The 27,390-nt window shown below is 37.9% G+C and overlaps 1 long non-coding RNA gene across 4 annotated transcripts in view; it reads left to right on the top strand.

The window, feature by feature from the left end:
* Window positions 1-27,390, top strand: part of LOC111820708 (uncharacterized) — a 275,419-nt gene that overhangs the window by 145,357 nt on the left and 102,672 nt on the right. For 3 of the 4 annotated variants that reach the window (XR_002824222.1, XR_002824221.1, XR_002824220.1), the window contains exon 3: window positions 11,449-11,534. This is a non-coding gene — a long non-coding RNA (uncharacterized LOC111820708). Of the gene's footprint in view, window positions 1-10,277; window positions 10,711-11,448; window positions 11,535-27,390 lie in introns of those variants that run through there. The other variant, XR_002824223.1, reaches the window with a different exon arrangement.

Raw genomic sequence — 27,390 nt, 5'->3', positions numbered from 1 at the left:
TTCCCAGAACTCAGTATCCTCATTTGTGAAAGGAAGAATTGAAAATAGTGTATCACTGAGTCAATTGTAAGATTCTGGTCATCACACGTCTTTTATTTGGCTATGAATTGTTAGCTAACTTTCTATACCCATACCTATAAATACATATTATATTACATGATCTTTGCAGAAGGACCAGTAAATTTTAGTAGATGTGTGTTGTTTGATTTTTTGCATCTTAAACATTTTTATTATAGATCTAGTTTTCAAGCATTATTGTCTACTCCTTTTCCCCTTTGTAATCATTGTAGTTTTTTCTTCTCCTTGAAAGAAAGGCAAATAGAAACATTCCTAATACACTGCATCTGTCTCAGAATGACTTTTAGGAACATTATGTGTGCTTATATGCACCGCTTGAGGGCAGTTGTTGGAAAGAAAACATTAGACTCTTTTCTTAAATGATGTTCATCTCTCCAGTGATATCCCAGTACACCAAAGTTACCCAGCTCAATCCTTTGCATTCTGAGAGGCATGTTGGAACAGAAGAGGGATGTCTTGTCACGAAGAATCAAAGTGATAGCAAATTCAGTCATTAAAGTCCCATCTCAGTTACAAGTGATTAAAATATATGTAAAACCCAGAAGATGTTGTTGTATAGTCAATGAATGTCAAACTAAACCCTAGAAAAACACTAGGCTAAGACTAGGCACTAAATTCCAGATCTTTTTATGCTGTGTATTCAATCTGTGCAGATTAGCATTACCAACATTACACCATGGGCTCGGGGATTAAAACAAAGAATGAGAATAAATTCACAAAATGTTTGTAAGATACGACATAAACATTTCTCTCTATACTCTGACCAAAAAAAAAAAAAAAAAAAGAAAAGAAAAATCAAGGAACTATTACAAATTCAGCTGCTACAAATGCAAAGTTTCTTACTTCAATTAGATTTTCAATTCTGCCTGCCATTCTTTGTATACATCCACATCAACTCCCTCTCTCATTCCCTTTTATAAGTCCACAGCCTTGTCCGTTTTGAATTTCTCAGTATCAACAGATTTCACCTTTAACTTTACAGATAAAATAGAGGCCACTAGGTGGTATTTCACTAGACAATTTTTTTAGAAGCAGATCTCCAGTTCCTTCTTTCTAGTGTGTCTTAGTCTGGAAGCTTCACTGAAGCCTGTCCACCATGGGTGACCCTGCTGGCATTTGAAATATGGGTGCAGTCGCTTCTAGCATCACAGCAACAAGAAAACCACCACAGGACAACAAACTGACAGACAAGTGAGGATGCAGGAAAATTGGAAGTCATCAAAAATGAAATGGAATGTATAAAGATTGATTTCCTAGGCATCAGTGAACTGAAATGGACTGATATTGGCCATTTTGATTCAGACAATCATATAGCGTACCATGCCAGGAATAACAAATTGAAGAGAAATGGCGTCACATTAATCCTCAAAAAGAACATTTCAAAATCTTTCCAGAAGTACAGTACTGTCAGTGATAGGATAATATCCATGCACCTACAAGGAAGACCAGTTAGTATAACTATCATTCGAATTTATGCACCAACTAATAAGGCCAAAGATGAAGAAATTGAAATTTTTTACCAACTTCTGCAATCTGAAATTGATCAAACAGCCATCAAGATGCACTGATAGTTAATGGTGATTGGAAAGGGAAAGTTGAAAACAAAGAAGGAGGATCAGTAGTTGGAAAATATAGCCCTGGCAGTAGAAATGATAGTGAAGATTGCATAGAATTTTGCCAGGCCAACAACTTCTTTATTACAAATACTTTTTTTCAGCAACGTGAATGGAAACTATACACGTCGACCTTGTCAGAAGGAATACACAGGAATCAAATTGACTACATCTGTGGAAAGAGATGATGAAGAAGCTCAATGTAATCAGTCAAAACAAGGTCAGGGCCACCTGCAGAACAAACTGTCAATTGCTCCTGCTTCAAGTTGAAGCTGAAAAAAATCAAGTCCATTAGAGCCAAAGTACGACCTCGAGTATATCCCACCTGAATTTAGATACCATCTCAAGAATAGATTGATACACTAAACACTAATAACCGAACACCAGATGAGTTGTGGGATAATATTAAGGATATGATACATGAAGAAAGCAAAAGGTCATTAAAAAGGAAAGAAAGAAAATGGATGTCAGAAAAATAAATGTCAGAAGAGACTCTGAAATTTGCTCTTGAACATAGAGTAGCTAAAGCAAATGGAAGAAATGATGAAGTAAAAGAGCTGAGCATAAGATTTCAAAGTGCAGCTCCAGAAAAGAAAGTATCATAGTGAAATGTGCAAACACTTGGAGTTAGAAAACCAAAAGGAAAGAACATGGTTGGCATTTCTCAAGCTGAGAGAACTGAATAAAAAATTCAAGCCTCAAGTTGCAATATTGAAGGGTTCCATGGGCAAAATATTGAACAACACAAGAATCATTAAATGAAGGTGGAAAGAACACACTGAGTCACTGCACCAAAAAGAAGTTGTTGACGTTTAACTGTTTTGGTAGGTAGCATATGAACAAAAACCGATGTTATTAAAAGAATTCCAAGCTGCACTAAAGGCAGTGGCAAAAAAACAAGGCTCAGGAATTGAAGAAATATCGATTGAGATGTTTCAACAAACAGATGCAGTGCTGGATGTGCTCACTTGTTTATTCCAAGAAATTTGGAAGACAGCTACCTGGCCAACTGACTGGAAGAGATCCATATTTGTGCCCATTCACAAATGGCCCATTCACAAATATCACACACAAGTAAAATTTCGCCGAAAATCATTCAGAAGCGGTTACAGAAGTACAACTGGCGGGTCTCTCCTGCCAGAAATTCAAGCCAGATTCAGAAGAGGAGGTGGAATGAAGGATTTTAGTGCTGAAGTCAGATGGATCCTGGCTGAAAACAGAGAATACCAAAAAGATGTTTACCTGTGTTTTATTGACTATGCAAAGACATTCAACTGTGTGGATCATAATAAATGATGGATAACGTTGTGAACAATGGCAGTTCCAGGAGATTTAATTGTGCTCATGAGGAACCTGTACATAGACCAAGAGGCAGTCATTCCAACAGAACAAGGGAATACTGCATGGTGAAAAACCAGAAAAAGTGTGCATCAGGGTTGTTTCGATTCACTGTACTTATTCAATCTATATGCTGAGCAAATAATCCTAGAAGCAGGACTATATGAAGAAGATTGTGGCATCAGGGTTGGAGGAAGAGTCATTAACCACCTGCTATATGCAGATGACACAACTTAGCTTGCTGAAAGTCAAGAGGACTTGAAGCTCTTACAGCTTTCAGTATGGATTACACCTCAACATAAACAAAACAAAAATCCTCTCAATTGTTAGGTGCCGTCCAGTCAGTTCCAAATCATAGTGACCCTATGTACAGTAGAACGAAACACTGCCTAGTCCTGCACCAGCCTCACCGTCGTTGCTATACTTGAGTTCATTGTTGTAGCCACTGTGTCAATTCATCTTGTTGAGGATCTTACTCTGTTTTGCTGACCCTCTATTTTACCGAGCATGATGTCCTTCTCTGGGGACTGGTCCCTCCTGAAAACATGTCCAAAGTACGTGAGACAAAGTCTTGCATTCCTCATTTCTAAGGAGCATTCTGTTTATAACTCTTCCACGATGGATTTGTTCGTTCTTCTGGCAGTCCATGGTACATTCAATATTCTTTGTCAACAACATAATTCAAAGGCATCGATTCTTCTTCGGTTTTCCTTGTTCATTGTCCAGCTTTTACATATATATGAGGGCATTGAAAAATACCATGGCTTGGGTCAGGGGCACTGTCTTAGTCATCTAGTACTGCTATAACAGAAATACCACAAGTGGATAGCTTTAACAAAGGGAAGATTATTGTCTCACAGTCCAGTAGGCTACAAGTCCAAATTCAGGACATCAGCTCCAGGAGAAGGCTTTCTCTCTCTGTAGGCTCTGGAGGAAGGTCCTTGTGATGCATCGGTCTTCTCTTGGTGTGGGAGCATCTCAGCGCAGGAACCTCAGGTCCAAAGGATGTGCTCTGCTCCTGGCACTGCTTTCTTGGTGGTGTGGGGTTCCCATGTGACTCTGCTCACTTCTCTCTTTTATATCTCAAAATAGATTGGCTTAAGACACTATCCAGTCTTGTAAATCTCCTCAGTATAACTGCTGCTAATCCATCTTATTAGATCATAGTGATTGAATTTACAACACGTAAGGAAATCACATCAGATTACAAAATGGTACACAGTTATACAATACTGGGAATCATGACCCAACCAAAGTTGACAGATATTTCTGTGGGGACACAATTCAATCCATGACAGGCACCTTAGTCCTCGAAGTGACATCTTTGCTTTTTAACACCTTAAAGAAGTCTTTTGCAGCAGATTTTCCCAATTTCTTGACTCCTGCTTTCATGGGCATTGATTGTGGATCCAAGTAAAATGAAATCCTTGACAACATAATATTTTCGCCATTTATCATGATGCTGCTTATTGGTCCAGTTATGAGGGTTTTTGTTTTCTTTATGTTGAGATGTAATCCATACTGAAGGCTGTAGTCTTCGATCTTCATCAGTAAGCGCTTCAAATCCTTTTCACTTTTAGCAAGCAAGGTTGTGTTATCTGCACATCTCAAGTTGTTAATGAGTCTTTAAACACATAATTTATTTTATAAGGATCAGCACAAACCTGGTTCCTATGAGGCAGAGGTTAAAGATGTCCCAAATGTCCAACTTTTCCAAGCTGCTGTACCACTCCATCATCTCTAACATCAACTACTCCTCTCACCTCAGTACTCTCCCTCCTTCCTGTCTTTGGGTTCCCTAATTCGCTGCAATGTCTCACAGAACTCACAAACCTTTTAAAGGAAATCACTCATGCAGTTGTGGAGTCTCACAAGTCCCAAATTCATAGGTCAGGCGTAGGCTTCTCCCTGGCCCTCATTCTCTGCCCAAAGCTACTCAGCTTCCTCACTCCATGGGCCGGGATGCTATTGTGCCCTCTCCTGCAGGTCTCTCCTGCCAGTTGCTCCTGCCAGCCTCTCCTGAGGGTCTTTCCTGTAGGTCTCTCCTGCTGGTCTCTCCTTCCTTGGTAGTGGTGGGCTCTTCTCTTTCCTGCTTCTCGGGTGGCTCATTTCAAGCCCAGTGGGATGGCAAAATTGACCAGTCCCACTGGTGGGCCACAATTACCCTATCATACCAAAAAAAAAAAAAAAAAACTACACCTGTCAAGTTGATTCCAACTCATAGTGACCCTATAAGACAGAGTAAAACTGCCCCACAGGTTTTCCAAAGAGCGGCTGGTGGATTCGAACTGCCAACCTTTTGATTAGTAGCCTGAGCTCTTAACCACTGTGCCACCACAGTCCTGTTCAATCACCTGGATGGGAGGTACAAGACCATAGCTAGAAAGACCACACAAAAAGCAATCCGTTACACTACAGTCTTCTTCCAATCCTGATGCCGTGTTCTTCTTCATATAGTCCAGTTTCTCAGATTATTTGCTCGACATACAGGTGGAATATGTATGGTGAAAGGATACAACCCAAACGCACAGCTTTCCTGATTTTTAATCACACAGTATCCCTTTGTTCTGTTCATATGACTGCCTCTTGGTGTAGGTATAGGCTCCTCATGAGCACAATTAAGTGTTCTGGAATTCCCATTCTTCTCAACGTTTTCCACAATTTGTTGTGATCCGACTTGAATTTCTGGTGGTTATGAATTCCTGTGAATGTACTGCTACAACCGCTTTTGAATTATCTTCAACAAAGTTTCACTTGCCTGTGATATTAATAATGTTGTTTGATAATTCCTCATTCTGTTGGATCACCTGTCTTTGGAATGGGCACAAATATGGATCTCTTCCAATTGGTTGGCCAGGTAGTTGTCTTCCAAATTTCTTGGCATAGATGAATGGGCACTTTCAACATTGGCATCCATCTGTTGAAACATGTAATTGGTATTCTGTCAACTCTTGGAACCTTGTTTTTCACAAAGCCTTCAGTGAAGCTTGGATTTTTTTCCTTCAATACCATTGATTCTTGATCATATGCTGCCTACTGAAATGGTTGAACATTGACTAATTCTTTTTGGTACAGTGACTCTGTCTTCATCTTTCATCTTCTTTTGATGCTTCCTGCGTCATTCAATATTTTGTCCATAGAATCGTTCAGAATTGCAACTTGAGGCTTGAATTTTTTCTTCTGTTCTTTCAGCTTGAGAAATGCCCAGCATGTTCTTCCCTTTTTATTCTCTAACTCCACGTCTTTGCACATTTGATTATAATACTTTACTTTGTCTTTTTGAGCTGCCCTTTGAAATCTTCTGTTCAGCTCTTTTACTATATTGTTTCTTCCATTTGCTTTAGCTACTCTACGTTCAAGAGCAAGTTTCAGAGTCTGTTCTGACACTCATTTTGGTGTCATCTTTTCTTCCTTTCTGTCTTTTTAATGACCTTTTGCTTTCTTCGTGTATTATGTCCTTAATGTCATCCCAGAATTCATCTGGTCTCGAACATTAATGTTCAGTGCATCAAATCTATTCTTAAGATGGTCTCTAAATTCAGGTGGGATATAGTCAATGTCACATTTTGACTTGTGGACTTGTTTTAATTTACTTCATCTTCAACTAAAACTTGCATATAAGCAAGTGATCTGTTCCACAGTCAGCTCCTGGCCTTGTTCATTGCTGATGACTTCCAGTTTTCCTAGATTCATGCCTCATACATTCCACATTCCAATTATTAATGGACATTTGCAGCTGTTTCTTCTCATTTTGAGTGCTGCCACATCAGCAAATAAAGGTCCTGAAAGCTTTTCTCTATCCACATTATTGAGGTCAACTCTGCTTTGAGGAGGCAGCCCTTCCCTAGTCGTATTTTGAGTGCCCTCCAACCTGAGAGGCTCATCTTCAGGCACTATATCAGACAATGCTCTGCTGGTCTTCAGAAGGTTTTCACTGGCCAATTTTTCAGAAGTAGACCACCAGATCCATCTTCCTAGTCTGTCTTAGTCTGGAAGTTCCACTAAAACCTCCCATCATGGGTGAGCCTGCTGGTATTTGAAATACCAGTGGCATAGCTTCCACCATCACAGCCACACGCAGGCCACCATAGTACGACAAACTGACAGACGAGTGGCGGGAGCATAACTTGGATGTACCTAATAAAATATTTCCATTGTCAAGAGGACTCAGTTCACAGTTTATCTTTGTATTGTATAGAAAGCCAGCAAGAAAGCAATCATTTCAGATTTTATTCCTGTTAGAATATTGACTTGTCAGCTGTAACAGGATCCAAGGCTCAGGATAGAAACTCTAATCACTTTTTATCTTCTCTGCCACAGTGAATAAGAACAAAATTTCTAAAGGGTGATTTTAAAGTGGAAAATGTACTTTATATTCAGCTAGGAGAAAGAAACTGATACCTAGATAAAGAATAGAAAAAGAAAGTTACTTTTCTTTATTGTGATACATATTCCTTATGCTCAGTAACATAAAACCCCTTCAGCTTGATTAAGAACGAACACTTTGGGGCGGGAAGAGATTAAGCTTGTGTCCAGTCTTCAAAAAATAGTCTGGCATAGTGACTATAGTTAAGTCAGTAAACTAGTTTAGAACTCAAGACACAAAACTACATTACAAGCCAAACATCTGTTTGTGTGACCTCTTTGAACTACTCTCTCTATACATCAAACTTTCTACTAAGAGCTTCTTCATCAGTTAGTCTCAGGACCTTTTGTCTCTGGAAAGAAACAAGATAGCAAGGATGTATTGTTCTTTCATCACCAACTGAAAGTCATCGTTAGTCTTCACATTGTTTGGAAATTAACTCTATAAGTAATTTTAGAAGCTCTTTTTGGGTCTGTATGCTAGCATGTGGATGTAAATTCTCCTTTGAACATTTCTGTTTAGGCCAAAAATTTTTAGCAGTTTTTAAGTACTTAGAATCAAATTAAGAAATAAATAAGTTCTAGAGAGTCATCATCTAATATTAGAAGTATTTTTTATTAACTATTCTGTTATCCTATTCTCAGTTACAAATGTAGCATTTGGTTCTTTTTCATTCCAATGCGGAACTCAGTTATTTTATAGAAAAGAACATTAAGTTTGGTCAGGTGAATTTACTTCAGCTGAAATTCTCCTCTCTGTCTATAGTTCTCAAATGTTTTTGATTTAGTGACTCAATTTTTCAACCAACAAGTTCCTATTTCTCTCATCAGTCCACCACTACTACACGAAGAAAAGAAAAGCGGTTTGGAATTTCCATATTGTGAGAATAAATAAATAATAGAAAGTAACTTTTTTCTTCATTTTTTTTATCTGAGAGGAGACCGTAGTCATATAATGACATTTGAGTTGGACTAACGAAGAAGGTGATAGAGCATTAGTACAGGTCTCTGCAGCCAATGACAGTTATGGCTGCTATTTGACCCAGTTATTAAGCCTTTGGGCAAACAGTTTGGTGGCTCTCCAAGTGTTCTCGCTGAAACCAGTATATATGGATTCCTAGGACAGGTTATCTCCGGGTATGGTTTTAGAACTATCTAAATCAGAATAATCTGAGGTAATTTTCTGAGCTTCACCACAGACTTATGAAAATAAATTCATATGGCATCCCTAGATAGACTATGTCTGCGATCAGCAAAATTTTTTTGTAAAAGGCAAAATGGGAAATATTTTAGGTTTTATAAGCCATGTATGCTTCCTGGTGCACATTCTTCTTTTTCTTTTTTTTTTTAACAACCCTTTGAAAATGTAAAAAAACATTTTTAGGTCACAGATCTTATAAAAATAGGTGGCAGGATGGATTTGGCCCATGAATTATAGTTTTCTATACCTCTGAACTGCGTAATTAGAAACTGACCTTGCACAAAAAGTTTTGAATTCTAACCTTGCACACCAAACCTGTAAAATATTTTTGAGCAAATGATATATTCCAAATGTGTATTTGAAACTTCCAATTAAAGTGATATTGTTAATTGATGCATTAACCACCCCCTTTAACACGTCCACCGTAGCAATATTGGGCAAAATATTTTAAAATATATGTATATTTAAAGTATCTAGATACTACTACATTTCAAGAAGTAGCTTATGATCAAGAACTGATGGTATTGAAGAAGTCCAAACTGCACTGAAGGCACTGGTGAAAAACAAGGCTCCAGGAATTAATGGAATGTCCCTTGATATGTTTTGACAAACAGATGCAATGTTGGAAGCCAGTCACCTATGCTGAGAAATTTGGAAGACAGCTACCTGTCTAACCGACTGGAAGAGATCCATATTTGTTCCCATTCCAAAGAAAAGTGATCCAACAGAAAGTGGAAATTATTAAACAGTATCATTAATATCACACTCAAGCAAAGTTTTTCTGAAGATCGTTTAAAAGCGGTTACAGCAGTCCATTGATAGGGAACTGTCAGAAATTCAAGCCAGATTCAGGAGAGGATGTGGAACTAGGGATATTATTGCTGATGTCAGATGGATCTTGGCTGAAAGCAGAGAATACCAGAAAGATGTTTACCTGTGTTTTATTGACCATGCAAATGCATTCGGCTATGTGGATCATAATAAATAATGGATAACATTGCAAAGAATGGGAATTCCAGGACACTTAATTATGCTCATGAGGAGCCTGTACTTAGACCAGGAGACAGTCATTCGAACAAAACAAGGGAATACTGAGTGGTTTAAAGTCAGAAAGGTATGCATCGGCATCGTATCCTTTCACCAAATATATTCAATCTGTATGCTGAGCAAATAATCCGAGAAGCTGTGCTGTATGAGGAAGAACCGGAGCATCTGGATTGGAGGAAGACTCATTAACAACCTGCAATATGCAGATGACACAACCTTGTTTGCTGAAAGCACTACAGCTTTCAGTATGGATTACACTTCAACAAAAAGAAAACAAAAATCTTCACAATTAGACTAACATCGTGATAAACGGAGAAAAGATTGAAGTTGTCAAGGATTTCATTTTACTTGAATCCACAATCAACACCCACGGAAGCAGCAGTCAAGAAATCAAATGATGCATTGCACTGTGCAAATCTGCTGCAAAAGACCTCTTTAAAGTGTTCAAAAGCAAAGATGTCACTGTGAGGACTTGGGTGCACCTGACCCAAGGCATGGTATTTTCATTCACCTCATACGCATGTGAAAGATGGACAATGAATAAGGAAGATCAAAGAAGAACTGATGCCTTTGAATTACAGTGTTGGGGAAGAATATTTACTATACCGAGGAGATGGATTGACACAGTGGCTGCAACAATGGACTCAAGCATAACGATTGTGAGGATGATGCAGGACCGGGCAGTATTTTGTTCTGTGTGTGTAGGGTCACTTTGAGTCAGAAGTGATTAGATGGCACCTAACAACAACAGATACTGCTTCATTCATGGGAGTGAGCAAAAGAGGGAGGAGAAAATCTTACCCAGGAAAAGGAAAAAACAAAACTTCATGAAATATGACCAATAAGCTTAATAAGCAAATGAATAATCATCTAAAGAATGCAAATACTAAAGCAATTTTTCAAAACTGATTTTTAAATTAAGTATTTTTCAAATTGTATAAGAGATAAAGGAATAAATAACATTCATAAAAGAAGAAAAGGAATTATGAAATACAGACAGACAGATGTAATTCAAGAACTAGGGGGAACAAAAAGAACCAATCAGAAATCCTGGAATTGAAAAATAAGGTAAAGTTTTAGGTAACCTGTGGGCATAACTAAAGAGATAATAAGTTGGATGAGCCAGAACAAAGTACAGAGAGCTAAAAAAAAGATGAAAGAACTGTTAAAGACCTACATCAGCAGACAAATGGAGAAGATCCAACATAAGCCTAATATGTGTTCCAAAATAAGAAAACAGTAATAAGGAGGAGGCAACTCTTTAAGAGATAATGAGAGAGTTATCTTACGGATTGAAGAAAGACACGGATACTCAGATAGATAGGGACCGAAGTGGTAAACAGGAGAAACATAAATTCACACCTAAACACATTATAGTGAAATTTAGAATCACTACTACTCTGTATGACGCTTTTGTGTGAAATAGAAATTAGTGTCGTCTGGCAGATGGTGTCCTTTAATTTCATGATTTGAAGTGGTGGCCAATGGCCTGTTCTTCAGTCCCTGCTTGTTCTCTTAGCCATATGCCTTTGTATAGGACAAAAATTACACAGCTGTACATGGTGTGCCACTGGGTGAAAAATTATAGAACCTTATTAAAAATTGTTTTACAGATTTCCTACGAAGTAGCAACAAATAAGCTAACTATAGATTTTTTATTAGCAACAATACATGCTAGAAGACAAAAGAATAAAATCTTTAAAAGTTGAGGAAAAAGAATCCACACTATGAGACACTAAATTATCATTTGAGAGTGAAAATGAAATAAAGTTTTGGGTAAAGAGTAATAGACTTTACCTCTTACAGATTCTTGCTGAGAAAACTACAAGAAGATGCACTCCAGCAAGAGGAAAAGTAAATCCAAGGAATGGAGTGGGGTATAAGCAGAAGTGGTGAGTAAAAATAATAGTAAAATATTTTTATTTATTTCTAATGTAAAACAGTGATTTTATTTAAAAAAATGTTAAGGTTTGATCAGGTGAATTTATTTCAGCTGAACTTTTCTCTATGTCTATAGTAAAAATATACTCAATTTACTTACTCTTTTTCAACAAGTAGTTTCATTTCTCTCATTATTCCACTACCACTATACACACATAAAAGATAAACAGTTGGAATTTCAATAATTTAAGAGGAAAAAAAGCAATGGCAAGTAACTTCCTGTTTGTCACTGTAAGAATCCTCACCCAGTGCTTAGAAAAGTGCTTGCTTCACAAAAGGTACTCGAAAAATATTTAAGTGAATAAACATAATCTCATTTAAATTTTAAGAATAGCTTTGGCTGCAAGGCAGTATTTTTGTGGGATGAGATATCAAGAAATATGTTTCAGTTTTACGTTGGCTTTAAACAACCTATGTTCTAGGACAAATTACTTCAGCTTCTTTAGTCTCAGTTTTTTCATCTGAAACAGGATGATAATATCCGCTGTGTTAATTCAACAGCAAGTTGAGCTTACAACAAGATAGTGTATATGACTAGACACGTTTGAGATTTTTTTTTATGGCTTTTCCCCCACTTATATTTCTCACCATGCAGTGGCCAGCTAATGCATTTAATTGCTTCAGTGGAAGTAGATGCAAAGGCATAAGGCAAAAGTAGTTTGCAAGACCTCTTAGATTTTCTTTCAAAAAGTTAAGTACTAGGAAAAGTTAGAGAACATGTAGAGGAGATAGAATATAGAACTTGCAGGTGGAGCAGCATATCATCAAGTAGCAGGAAGTAGAGTAGACGAGAGAGAGCAGAGAAAATCTTAGGACCCAGGCAGTGCCTCTCACAAGGAAGCTTTAAGACCCCAGTAAAGAATGTCTACATGGTGCATCTAGGCACACTATACCAACGGCAGCCTCAAAAACCATTTCTTATGGCATGGTTCTCATGTAGGACTGCCAGACCAGAAGGGGCCATATAGACAGGCAACGGGCATCCCAGATCAAAAGGGATTAAGGATCTGACGGTCTTCTCCAAAATGCTTTTGATTCTGGAGCTATGAATGAATTCCAATTCCAGAAGTCATGGGGCAGGATGGGAATGACAATGCTCAATAATGACAAATTGAGTTTCTTCTAGCCCAATGGGAAAATGTATTTGAAATTAAGTTGATTTTAATCATTGTGAGATATAATATATTCTTGAGTGAGAATGTCATTTCTACCCAAATTAATTCACGAGTTCAGCACAATTCCACCATAAAGAATCAGATCCTTCATTTTTTTTTCTGAAGACAGTGATAAAAATGAAGCATGTTACAATGTCTACATTTTAAATAATTTACTGCAAGCTTCAAAGAATAATTTCTGGGGACACAGTCTTCTGCTGAGTTCTCTGTTAGGTCCTTGAATAAATGAATCTTAAGTTAAAAATTGCTTCTTGGATCTGTCTGAAAAACAGAAGATGGTTCTGGGTTGAAAAGGAGAAACATATTTTTAAAGATAAAGTTCTTAATTAAGTGCTCTTTCATGATATGTCATCCAGTTATTTTCATATGGAACAGATAGAAGCTTCTCACCTTCATTTAGCTCATCCTGGAAGCACTTTCTGTCTCCAGGCTGCATTGCTGCTGTTATTTACTTAGGGAAATCGCAAAGATGGTTTGGCAGCTCTATCTCAGTTCTAAAATCATCATCTTGGCAGAATGAGGGTAATTCTGTTACACTTTTGCTCCATATCCAGCTTGTCAGTCGTCTGCTGGGTACATTTAGGGTACTGATACTAATAGGCAAGGTCTTTCAGTTTATTTTCTGGTTACCTTAGTGAGGCTTGGCTTCTTGTCCATATTTTCATGGCAACCAGGTCAAAGTGAGACTTTAATATTAAAAGCTAGACTTGTGTTGAAGTAGGTGGTTCTAGTCTCAAAATATGTGTTTACTTGGCACTTCCTGGCAACTCTCCTGTAAAGAAATCCAGGTCTTGTGTATGTAGTGTTATTTTTTTGTCTGAAGTTTTTGATTACTAAAACTGGCAGTGTGGCTACTTACTGAGAGTGACCAGCCACTTGATTGTACATTTAGAATAAAGCATTAAATCACTTTAGGGAAGTAGGATGAATGTCAGTGCTTGTCATGGATCGAATTGCATCCCCCAAAAATATGTGTATCAATTTGGCTAGACCATGATACCCAGTATTGTGTGATTGTCCACCATTTTGTCATCTGGTGTGATTTTCCTATGTGTTGTAAATCCTACCTCTATGATGTCGATGGGATGGGATAGGCAGCAGTTATGTTAATGAGGCAAGACCCAATCTAGAAGATTGAATTGTGTCTTGAGCTAGTCTGTTTTGAGATATAAGAGAGAGAAGCAAGCAGAGAAACAAGGAGACCTCATACTACCAAAAAAGCCACCCCAGGAGCAGAGTGTGGCCTTGGGACCCGGGGTTCCTTTGCAGAGAAGCTCCTAGTCCAGGGGAAGGTTGATGACAAGGTCCTTCCTCCAGAGCCAACAGAGAGAGAAAGCCTTCCCCTCAAGCTGATGCCCTGAATGTGGACTTCTAGCCTACTAGGCTGTGAGAAAATAAATTTCGCTTTGTTAAAGCCATCCAGTTGTAGTATTTCTGTTATAGTAGCACTAGATAGTTAAGACAGTGTTCATAACCCATATTGAGGTCTCCTCTGTTTTTATGACTTCTATCTTTCTAATTACCAACAGTCACTAGCATCTATTGGTTTTCTGCAAAAATAAAACAAAAACCTATTAAATATATAATATTTATTGCTTTCTTTGGTTATATATTTAAAAGAAGATATATAACAGATCAAGAGTTAAAGAAATATAAGTATCTGTGTACAATTGGCATTTCAATTGATAGCATCCATTGTTTGACATTAATACTTCCCCAGCCTGGGTAAAAAACTAACTATGATTATTCCAAGGGAATGAAAAATTTTCCAAAGCATACAGTAAGAATTCTGGTGCTTTGGAGCTTTGGAAAATTTGCTGGGAGAAAAATCTTTTATTAGTCCTTTATTTACCCTTTCAAAGTCACCTAGAACTAACTTTTGCAATTATGAGAGAGAGACCAATTTTTCTTTGTGTTTTAAAACATATAAATAATATGTAATGATATTTTTCACATGCAATAAAATTAATAGTGTCGTTCTGTTGTAAGACAGACATCTTACTGAACACTCAAAGACAGCCGTATTGGTAGGGAAGTGTATTATTCAGAGTCCAGTTAGGAGACAGAAGCCTTACCAATTGTTTTAACAGGGAGAATTTAATATAAGTATTTGTCAGCCAGGTATTGGAAAATGGAAAAGGCAAAAGAAAACACTAAGATTTCACAGAGCACCCCTAGGGCTTGGAGAATACAAGGAAGAGGTTAGGATGATTAGAATTCAGAAACTTGGAGGAAGGGCTCACAGAGCTAGGACTCAGACTTCTGAGGAGAGGTGCTGCTGAGCTATATTGTTGCCTCAGGAATGCCACAATAGGGGCCACATGGAGCTGGGACCCAGACCTCTGAGGAGTGGGCACCAGCTGGCTGGTGCTGGGGTCTCTGAAGGGGCACAATGATGTTGGTTCTGTGTGTGCTGGGAAAAAAACTGGAATTACCTGAGCTATTGGATCAACCTGCTGCTGGAGTGAAGCAGTATTGGCTGATGCTGAGAGGAGCAGGAAAGAAAGCAGGAAGCCGAGGGAACACATCCCTTCTCTCTCCTCTGGCCTTCAAATTTCTCTCTAGTATCCCCTATTGGAAAAGCCTAACAGAGATCTAGCTCGCAAAGGAAAACTTTGATTGGCAGAGTTCTAGCCCCACAGTCACAAAAAAAGAAATAAAGAATGGACTTGAAGCTAAGAGACAATAGCTTAATAACAAGCAGAGGGAAAAACAAAATAAAACTTACTTGTCTTGCTTGCCTTTTATTATGATTAGTTCACGAGAGATGTGTTCACTATTTTAGGCTTTCATATTCTAGGTAAAAAGTAACCATTTTTCAGAAAATATTTTTTCATGTTAAGTTTGTTTAATGGAGTGTGAGAAGAAAGTAGTTGGATAAAGATAGTTGGCTGAAGGCATGCATGTACTTTGCTGAAATCTCTTGAAATAGCTGAAAAGATTTTTTAAAATAATAAATCTTAATTGTATAATAAAACAATAATTCATGCAAGAAGAAAGCAGATAGGGAAAAAACAAAGATGGGTTTGATTCATGCAGAGCAATAGGGTAGAAAAGGCACAACACAAAGGAAAGCAGGAGAACACCACTGCAGATGTGGGAATGGTTCCCAGGGAGCTCCAAGCTCAAAGCTATTAAATGCAAAAGGGGGTGAGGCTTCTGGGACACTGGATCAGTAACGGCGTAATTGCTTTCTGAGCAGAACTAGTCAGTCCCCCCTATTTTCTACAATGGTGCTGAGCAGTGGGCAGTAGCAGCTTGTCATCAAGATCGAGTAATGAGTTGAGGCTCTGAGTTTAGGAGAAGTATTTCCTCAGGTGGCTAATGACCCCCAGGAATGGCACAGAGTCATGGAACAAAAGCCTAGCTAACAGCTCACCTGGCTTGCAACATACCCTGCTATTTTCCCACAAGCACCTGGGTGACTGTATAAGAAAGGAACAGACATCCCGAAGAGGCAAACAGTGACTCTGATCACAAAAATGTTCAGACAAGCAAGAATTGCATGAAGAAATTTATCACGATGAAAGTCACCAAATTCAACAAATAGAAGACCTAACACCTGAAAAAGTTAGTTATTTGAATATACAAAAAAAGTTAAAAGAAGCTATAATTAATATTGGAGAAAGGTTATAGCATCTATAGAAAAGAAAGCTGTTATGGGAAAAATAAATATCTTGATAATTAAAACATTATGGTTTTGTGCTTTATGGTGGGGGAAAAAAAACACTGTGGTAGAAATTTAAAGATCTCATTTGTTAGCTTAGTGGCAGAATAGACACAGCTGGCAAATGAATTACCAAGCAAGGGTTTCTCCAGTATGCAGTACAAGAAGACAGGGAGATTAAAAATGAGAAAATTTACATCATATGTGATATACAATCCATTTGTCTTCTAAGCAGTCCAAGCACATAGAACAAAGAGAATAGAACGAAAGAAATAATAACAGAAATTATTTATGAAGCATCTTTCAAGTGAAACACAACATTAATTAAAAGGGCCTACCAAATGGTCAGCAGATTAAATAATAAAAGACACAAACTTTTGTTTATGGAATTCCTTGACATATTTCTAGCATACGAAACAGTGCATGGCACATGGTAAGTGCTCAATAAATATACAGTAAATGAGTAAATCTAAACATAAAATGGTAAATTTTCAGATCACCAAGGATAGAGAAAAACTCCAAATGTTTACCAAAAAAGAAAAAAAGGTGGGGTGGGCGAGACAGGAATGAAAATCAAATTAATAAGACTTAACAAGAGATACTAATAAGAGCAAACTTTCAGATTCTGAGGAAAATTGATTTTGAACCTAAACTCTTATAACTAGCCAAATTAGTATTTACATGTGAGTATAAAATAAGACCTCTTTAAAGTGTTAAAAGAGCCCTGGTGGTGCAATGGTTACAGTGATGGACTGCTAACCAAAAGGTAGGCAGTTGGAAACTACCAGCGGCTCCTTGGGAGAAGGATATAGGCAGTCTGCTTCCCTAGGGATTTACAGCCTTGGAAGCCCTATGGGTTCACTATGAGATGGAATTGACTCGACAGCAGCGGGTTTGGTCGGGTTAAAGTGTTAAAAAGCAAAGATGTCACTTTGAGTACTAAGGTGTGCCTGACCCAAGGCATGGTATTTTCAATCACCTCATATGCATAGAAAAAGCTGGAAAATGAATAAGGAAGACCAAAAAAGAACTGACACATTTGAATTATGGTGTTGGTGAAGAATATACGTTGGACTACTTGGAAGAAATACAGCTAGAGTGCTCCTTGGAAGCGAGGATGGAGAGAGTTCATCTTATGTGCTTTGGACATGTTATCAGGAGGGAGCAAGTCCCTGGAGAAGGACATCATGCATGGTAAAGTAAAGGGTCAGCAAAAAAGAGGAAGACCCTCAACGAGATGGATTGACACCATGGTTGCAGCAATGGGCTCAAACATAATGATTGTGCGGCTGGCGAAGGATTGGGCAGTGTTTTGTTCTGTTGTATACAGGCTTGCTATGAGTAAGAACCGACTCGACAGCACCTAACAACAACGTAAAATAAGACATTTACGGACATGCTAAAAATCAGAAATATAATCATCTGTAAGTCCTCGATAAAATAATTATTTAAGCTTGTGTTCTGGCAAAACAAAAATGATTTGAAGAGGGACATAGACTTGTGAGCAAATAACCAGTAAACCATATAGTGAAGCCCACACAGTTATGCCCATTTCCTCACAACTTCACAGCATTTAGATAATCAATTAAATTGTTTTTTTTTCTCAGTTTGATGATATTATGTGCATAATTTCACAAGATTTTTTTTATTTTATTGTGGTAGAATATATATATAACCAAAAGTTTGGCATTTTAACCATTTTTAAACGTATAATTCAGTGACCTTAATTACTTTCATCGTGTTGTATTACCATCACCACTATCCATTGCCAAAAGTTTTACAACATCCCAAACAGAAACTCAGTACCCCTTCAGCAATAACTCTCAATCCCTCCTTCCCTTAACCCTCTGGTAACCACTAATAAACTTTTGTCTCTATGAATTTGCCTATTCTAGATATTTCATATAAGTGGGATGATACAATATCTATCCTTGTGTGTCTGCCATATCACTCAGCATGTTTTCAGGGTTCATCCATGTCATAGCATGTGTCAGAACTTCATTTCTCTTTATGGCTGAATAATATTCCATTGTTGTAGACACCACATTCTGTTTATTTTTCTGTTGATAGACACTTCAGTTAGCAGACCTCAAAGAGAAAAATGACTCATACACAATAGAAATGAAAGAGTTTGATTTAAAGCTCAGAGACTGCATTTCTTCTGAGATAGATTGGCAATTAATTTTGCCCTTTAAATATATTTATTTATGAAACAGAATTGAGAAGGGTAAGTTTAAAGCTAAAGTAGGATTTTTCATTTCTGAAAAATATTGACAATGCTAGGCTTAATGAGTAGTGATATCCATGTTTCAAAGTTACCTGGGGAAACTAGTTTATTCTTTGATTTTCTTTTTCTTTTTCTTTTTTTTTTTTTGGTCTCTTCACTTGGTGGCAGATGGCATTGCAATCAGTTATGCTGATAGTGACCACTATCACATTTATTAGCTTTCTACTTCTAATATTTTTCTAACCCAGGTGTAAATTAAATTTACCAGTTATGGTTTAAAAACTGTGACAGCCAATTAAGAGGAAATTTAGGCTGAGCTGGTTGGCTGAATTTTGTATAATGAGGAAAGGCGAATCCTCCAGAGCCATGGCCATCACTGGATGACTTAATCACTTCTTACCCTCTTCTCCAATTTCTGTCTTCCCATGAAATGTCTTGTTCCTCTATTAAAACTTTCCATTTGTCATCAGGCTATTACAGGTAGACAGATCTGTAGGATAATTGGATTCAAGGCAATTAGTGTCCGAGTTGGCAAAATCACTTTAAATGAATTGAGTTCAGAGTGTTAAATTCAGTTAAAAAGTAAAAACTTTAATCCACTGATTTTGGTTTTGTTTTTCTTCACTTTTAAGACTTTTCACTGACATCCCAAAAATAAATAATATTGCACAAAATTCTGGGAATCTTAATATCATTGTTCTCTACTGTTTGGGCCTGAGAATCTGTGATTTGGCTTCACTTCTTATTGTCTTGAGTTAAAAAAGAACATGGCACATAGGAGCAAATGATTAAGGTGAGAGGCCACATTGAGTAGAGAAATAACGGTCCAATTTGAATTGGAAATAGAATCATAATATATCATCAATACTATTCACTCCAGAAGTTATTGTATTAAATTTAGTTCTAAATTTGTGTTATAAAAATGTACAAAAATTAATGGTCCATCTTAAACCATGCACTACTTCCTTCTCTTTCTAAATTCTAAACATAATATATAACAAAAAAGAAAACTAAATAATCACTGATAACTACCAATGATCTAAAATTTGCATATTGCCTTCCAATCTGTCCCACCAGGCTTTTAACTTACTATTTACAGCAAGCATTTTATATATTTATGAGGACACATAACTGGATGAGTAAGTCAGAGTCACTGAGGCTTAACCAAAAGTTTTCCAAATATCCTTTATTTTTAGATGATCTTGTTTATTAAATTTTTTAATAAATTTTTTTTTACTGAATTATCTTTTCTAGTTTAAAAAAGTCCTATTCTTTAACCCTGAGGTATCATGTAGTTTTATCTTAAAGGATAATTCTAATCAATTGATAATGACTGTTGAGAAGGATTCTGAGTCTTCGTAAGAGCTCAGCAGGTAGGAGTTCTATGATTGATAGCAGTGCAGATCATGGAAGCAGGAAAGTGCTAGAATTCACCCATAAAACTGTTTAGGGTTGGCAAATGTAGAAAAGTATCAAATTACACTTGAAAGAGAAAATATTTATTACCAACTTTCAGAGGTTTTTGTTGTTGTTGTTTTTTTTTTTACATTTTATTTAGTTTCCTTATGAGATACAAGAATAATTTGGTCTATTGCCTTTTAAAACTAGTTTTACTGTTTCCAACAGTCTGTTTTTAAGGTGATAAGCAATTTTTAATTCTTAATTTTAATCTGTTTCTGGTCAATTGGAGTATCTCTTCATATACATTCTATTTTTTTCATGAAAAAGCATATAAATACTATATACTCTAATCATTCATATATCTGAGAACATACTTCTGCCTTGATTTATGGAAAACAGCTATCATAGATATTTTTAAATAGCATCACAAATTTCTGTCATTATTATTTACATGTTCCTTCTTGAATCCTTGCATTTCATAATATGGTGGAGAAGACTGGAGCCAGTCTGGTTGAGGTCTTTGTAGGAAAACGTTTTCCCAAATACATGTGTTTAGAATGGATTTATTTCCCTATTCTTATAGTTCAGAAAAGATAAAAAAATTTCTTTATTCTTATAGTTCGGATACTTACCAATAGTTGTATTTTAACCAGTCACGCTCAGAACACAATGAGACTTTTCCAGTTGCTTGAAACTAGTGAGTACACTTTATCTTTGATTGCTTTTGTTCTGATTCTTCTGGTCTCAATTGTCAGAAAACTGCTTATTTGCATGTTTTGGTCTCTGTTTTTTCATTCTCCATATTACTCATCTTCTCTTGCATTATTAATTATGTCCCATTCTTCTGAATTCTGAGAAGGCTTCTTGAGTTTTTCATATACATCACTGATCTACTTCTCCCTAGAACTGTCACTTCTTGCTAGCGCCTCCAATATGAACTTTAACTTGAATGTAGCATTTTTTGTTTGTTTGTTTTCTAGCAATCCACTTTATCTCATTCGTTTGATTTTTTGCCTTAACTAGTTCTTTCTTTATGATGGCTTCCTTTTATTTAACAGGAAATATCTCTTATGCTTTATTGAGATTGTCAAACAGTTCTTGAAAATTTTCTTCTGAATCCTACTCTGGATTATTTTCAGACATATCATTTATCTTCTGAATCTTTCCCTTATTTGATAATATTTTTCATAGCTCACATGTCATTTTTTCTCTTTCTCATTATCAAAGTGAGATAAGCTTTGATTTTCCAAGAGACAGAGTGAGAAATCTGACCCTGATCCTGCTCTTTGTCAACAATGTGTGATGGAAAATTTTCCTTCTCAGATACACAGATTGGACTGAGGGGGAAGATAGGAGTTTTCACGTAAATTCCAAGATTCTGTCAGAATTTCATATAGGTTAGTCTGCTCTGCTCAGGTGCTATTTTTCTTTCTTCCCTAGGGCCTCGCTTCCTATTATACTGAGCTAATGCTGTACATCAAATAAACAAACAAGCAAAATATTTCCAGAAGAATGAAGGTATTTCTTCATCCATAGATCCTTAACCCACTAAGACATGGTTTGGAGGGACACTGCTTTAAGAATGCACTGTGCTATTTTTTTCACAGTTGTCAAGGATCTACAGTCTCAGGGGCATGTGTGTGTGTGTGTGTGTGTGTCTGTGTGTGGGTTGTTATGCACACATGTGGGAGCACTGGAGGAGAGAGGAGTGAGAAAGAGCAGAAGAGGGCAGCATGCCGCTTACCCTGAGACATAGCACCTATGGCGCAGAGCAGATGGCAGCCAACGGAGGAAATGGTGGAGCTCCCTGGAACTGACTTAGGTAGAGAGCAAAGACCAAGCAAGTCCACTGGTCTCATGATTTCTTTAAGATAGTCTTGGTTTCGTGAAACATGTCCAGAAGTTTTCATAAAGTAAAGCCTGGAAAGAATTTTCTCAACCTGCATTGTACTCAATAAATTAAACAAATTTATGTCCCACTTGGCGGGGGGGTGGCTATGGAGTCCCTGGGTGGTGCAAACAGTTAACATACTTGGCTGCTAACCACAAGTTTGCAAGTTGGAGTCCACCACCCACAGGCACCTGCCAATCTACTTCTGAAAAAAATCAGTCATAGAAAACCATGTGGAATATATTTCTCCTCTGACACACATGGGATTGCCATGAGTCAGAATCAACTCCCTGGCAACTGGTACTAGGAGGCTATGGGAAAACTGATTTAGTTAACAGTTTCACAGTTGACTTCTCTGTGAATGTGAATATTCTTTTCAAAGCTTCGCTTTCTGGTCTCCCCCACCCCCATAAGAGCAAAGGAGGACATCCAGGACATCATGTCAAAGTCAACCCTCCTTAACCCTTCCTGCCCCAAGGAAATTGGGCTCTTTCTTTTATAAACACATGATTAACCTAACTACCATTTCAAGTAAAGTAGCAGAGTTACTCCCTTGCGCATGTTTATAAAATATGCAAATCCAACTTGTCTTTCACTTCATTATTGTACTAATTATTTAGTTTCATTATAAAACATTTGAGGGTTAGAAAGGATAATGCAATTACATTTCCATGGTTTAAAAATTCCTTAATTTTAGTAAATGTTGTAATGTAGCTCTAGCACAAAAATGAAGATGAAATTCATTGCCTTCATTATAACAATGCCAAATAGAACAAAATAATTACTCTGAGAACTGAGAATCTTCCGTAAATGAACATAGATTATTTGATAGAAAGCCTCTAAATGATATGCATAGATTACTCATGTATATATACTTATTACTTTTCTGTTTCTAAGCTTCTGTATAAACAGATTTAGGGAAAGGGAGAGGAAGTGAGGCTGAACAATTCGTTTTTAAATGGCTTTAACCTGTACCATCACATTGTAGCTTGCCTGAAACATCAATGAATATGCATCTCAACTACCTTCTTTTCATTTTTTTAATCTGTTTTGAGATTAGTATTCAGTCAGGCCCTGTACTAGTATTTTTATTCAGTACCTAATCCTCACAACAAGAGATGAGGAAACTGAGGTATAAAAACTGGTTTGGTGGTGTCATGGATTGAATTGTGTCCCCCCAAAAATCTGTCAACTTGGCTACATCATGATTCCCAGTATTGTATGATTGTCTACCATTTTTTCATTTGATATGATTTCCCTGTGTGTTGTAAATTCTATCACAATGATGTAATAAGATAGGTTAGTGGCAGTTATATTGATGAGATCTGTAAGATTAGATAGTGTCATAAGCCAATCTCTTTTGAGATACAAAAGAGAGAAAAGAGCAGAGAGACAAAGGGACTTCATACCACCAAGAAAGCAGTGCTGGGAGCAAAGCACGTCCTTTGGACCTGAGGTTCCTGTGCTGAGATGCTCCAGACCAAGGGAAGGCTGATGCATCACAAGGACCTTCCTCCAGAGCCAACAGAGAGAGAAAGCCTTCCCTGGAGCTGATGCCTTGAATTTGGACTTGTCGCCTACTAGATTGTGAGAGAATACATTTCTCTTTGTTAAAAGCCATCCACTTGTAGTATTTCTGTTATAGCAGCACTAGATAACTAAGACAGAATTTGGTACCGAGAGAGTGGGGTTCTGCTCTGACAGATACCTAAAATGTGGAAGTGGTTTTGAAACTGTGAATGGATAGAGAACCAGCAGTGGCAGAGGACTGGCAGTGGCAGATAGAGAACCAGCAGCGGCAGAACCAGGAGACCAGCGCCAGACAGTGCTGGAGCTGACCCATGGAGTGAGACAGCTGAGTGCCTGTGCACAGGAAGTTTACAGGCAGAGTGGGGTGCCCCCAGGCACTTATCAGTGGAGCTACAGAGCTTTGGAACACTTGCCCCAGCAGGGCAGATGCGGACATGAGGCCCAAGGCACCGAGAGGGCAAGAAATCAGGAAACAGAAGCTGAAGAGACAAGGAATACAGGAAGCCGAGCTGCCTCGGTCCCAAAAGGTATGGCCATGACCTCAGGGGTTTCAAAGGGTGGAGCCATGGCCTGTGGTGTTTCTAAGGGTGGAGTTGTCTCTCTGATGAACTAGGAGAATGGTGCACCTAAAGCCGAGGGAGCAGAGTTGCTGTCCCAGGGTGCCTGGAAGGCAGAGCTGAGGCCCAGGGCCGAGGGGCCTCCACTCAGAATCGGGAGAGTGTGGCCAAAACCTAGAGTCTGGAGGGCAGAGCCATTGTGTAAATTCTCTCAGAGAACAGAGGATTATTTGCAAAACCTTGAGGCTAATGTAATGTGTCTCACTGACTTGCTTGGTGCCTGTTATACCTACCTTCCCTCCAATCTACTTTGGAAGCAGATAACTTGTATTCTAGATTTCACAGATGAAGAGGAATTTTTTGGATTTTGGACTTGGAGTTAATTTAAGACTTTCGCTATGATATGATGGGGCGAATATGTTTTACGTGTGGCAAGGACATGAATTTTTTGGGGCCAAAGGGTGGAATGTCATGGATTGAATTGTGTCCCCTAAAAGTATCTGTCAACTTGGCTAGGTCATGATTCCCAGTATTGTATGAATGTCTACCATTTTATCATTTGATGTGATTTCCTTGTGTGTTGTAAAATCTATCACTATGATGTAATAAGATGGGTTAGTGGCAGTTAAGACAGGTAGTTTGCTCAAGATCACCCAACTGATCAGGTGAATAATTAGTCAGAGTCAAAGTATACTATGCTAGTGTTGGGGGTGTGATGTGAGAAGAGTGACACGTTTGAGGTCTGGTACAGAGTGCATGTATGTATGTAAACACCCATAATTCAGTGTGTGATATATCTTTTTCTCAGCATGGGTCATGATTGTTGTTGTGTGCCATAGAGTCAATTCTGACTCATAGAAACACTATAGTGACCATATAGGCCAGAAAATAACTACCCCATAGTGTTTCCTAGACTGTAATTTTTTTTTATTGTGTTTTAGGCGACAGTTTACAGCACAAATTAGTTTCTCATTCAAAATTTTATATACAAATTGTTTTGTGACATTGGTTGCAATCCACATGATAGGTCAGCACTCTTCCCCTTTCCCTTTCCACCCTGAGTTCTGTGTGTCCATCTGTCCAGTTTTACTGTCCCTTCCTACCTTCTCAGCTTTACTGTTGGGCAGGTGTTGCCAATTTGGTCTTGTGTATTTGTTTGAACTGAGAAGCACATTCCTCACATTGTGTTATTGTTTGTTTTATAGGCCTGTCTAATCTTTGGCTGAAAGGTAGAGTTCAGAAGTCGCTTCACTTCTGAGTTAGCAGGGTGCCTGGGGGCCATAGTCTGAGGGGTTCCTCCAGTCTCTGTCAGACCAGTAAGTCTGGTCTTTTTTTGTGAATTTGAATTTTGTTCTACATTTTTCTCCCACTCTGTCCGGGACCTTCTATTGTGATCCCTGTCAGAGTGGTCAGTGGTGGTAGCTAGGCACCATCTTGTTCTTCTGGGCTCAGGCTGGTGGAGGCTGTGGTTCCTGTGATACATTAGTCCTTTGGACTAATATTTTCCTTGTGTCTTTGGTTTTCTTCATTCTCCTTTGGTCTGGATCGGAAGGGACCAGTAAATGTATCTGAGATGGCCACTCACAAACTTTTAAGACCTCAGATGCTACTCACCAAAGTAGGATGTAGAACATTTTCTTTATGAACTATGTTATGCCAGTTAACCTAGATGTTCCCCAATACCATGGTCCCAAACCCTCCGACCCAGTAACTCAGTCCCTCAAGGTGTTTGGATGTGTCTAGGAAGCTTCTATGGCTTTGCCTTGGACAAGTTGTGATTTCCCCTATATTGTGTGTTATCTTTCTCTTCATCAAAGTTAATATTTGTCTAATATCTTGTGATGGTTAAGATTGTGTGTCAACTTGGCTGGGCCATGATTCTCAGTGTTTTAATGTAATCACTCCCATGATTGAATATACTGTGAGTAGCCAATCAGAAGAAAGGGAGTCTCCTTGGGGGTGTGTCCCACATCTGTATATAAGCAGACGTTCTGGCTTTTTGCTCTCTCTGGATCGTGCAGCTGCTTCCTGTCATCTCGTCTCCTGTTCTTGGGACTTGAGCTGTTAGCTTATCTGCCGAACCTGGGATTAGTCTATCTGCACAGCCTGTGAGCAGGAGCCCTGCTCTCCGACCTGCCAATCTTGGGCTTGCCAGTTTCTGAAGCTGTGTGACTTGGGAGAGGCCTCTACCCTGATCCACGGACTTGGGACATTCTCGCCTCTACAATCACGTGAGCTGTTTCCTTGATATAATCTCTCTCTATATATATATTTATATACTTTACTGGTTTTGCTTCTCTAGAGAACCCAGCCTAAGACATATCTAGTTAGTGATGTCCCCTCCCCACCCTTATAACCATAAAAGATTTTTTTTTTCTGTGTGTAAACCTTTTCTTGAGTTTTTGTAATACTGGTCTCATAAAATTTTTGTCCTTACTTGACTCAGCATAATGCCCTTCATATGTATCCATGTTGTGAGGTGTTTTGCAGATCCATCATTGTTCTTTATTGTGGAGTAGTATTCCATTGTGTATATATATCATAATTTGTTTATCTATTCATCTGTTGATGGGCACTTAGGTTGTCTCCATCTTTTTGCTATTGTGCATAATGCTGCAATGAACATGGGTGTGCATATGTCTATTTGTGTGATGGCTCTTATTTCTCTAGGGTATATTCCTAGGATATTCCTAGGATATATTCCTATTTCTAGCTTTTTAAGGAGGTACCATATCGTTTTCTGTTGTTTGTACCATTTTGCATTCCCACCAGTAGTGCATAAAAGTTCCAATCTCCCCACGACTTCTCTGACATTTGTTATTTTCTGTTTTTTTTTTTTTTAATTAGTGCTAGTAATGTTGGGGTGAGATGATATCTCATTGTAATTTTGGTTTGTATTTCTCCAATGGCTAATGATTGTGAGCATTTCCTCATGTGTCTGTTAGCTACCTGAATGTCTTCTTTGGTGAAGTGTCTGTTCATATTCTATGCCCATTTTTTGGTTGGATTATTTGCCTTTTTGATAATTGAAGTGTTGAAGTATTCTATAGATTTTAGAGATTAGACCATTGCCTGATATGTCATAGCCCAAAATTTTTTCCCAGTCTGTAGGTTCTCTTTTTATTTTTTGGTGAAGTCTTTTGATGAGCCTAAGTGTTTAATTTTTAGGAGCTCCTAGTTATCTAGTTTGTTTTCTGGTGCTTGTGCATTGTTAGTTACGGTTTCTATTGTATTTATGCCACATATTAGGGCCTCTAGTGTTGTTCCTATTTTTTCTTCCACGATCTTTACCGTTTTAGGTTTATATTTAGGTATTTGATCAATTTTGGGTTAGTTTTTTTGTATGGTGTGAGATATGG

Source organism: Trichechus manatus, unplaced genomic scaffold (genome assembly GCF_000243295.1).
Source record: "Trichechus manatus latirostris isolate Lorelei unplaced genomic scaffold, TriManLat1.0 scaffold00047, whole genome shotgun sequence".
Classification (NCBI taxonomy): Eukaryota; Metazoa; Chordata; class Mammalia; order Sirenia; family Trichechidae; genus Trichechus; species Trichechus manatus.
The sequence above is the reverse complement of the archived record's forward strand: the minus strand, read 5'-3'. Positions and strand labels throughout refer to the sequence as shown.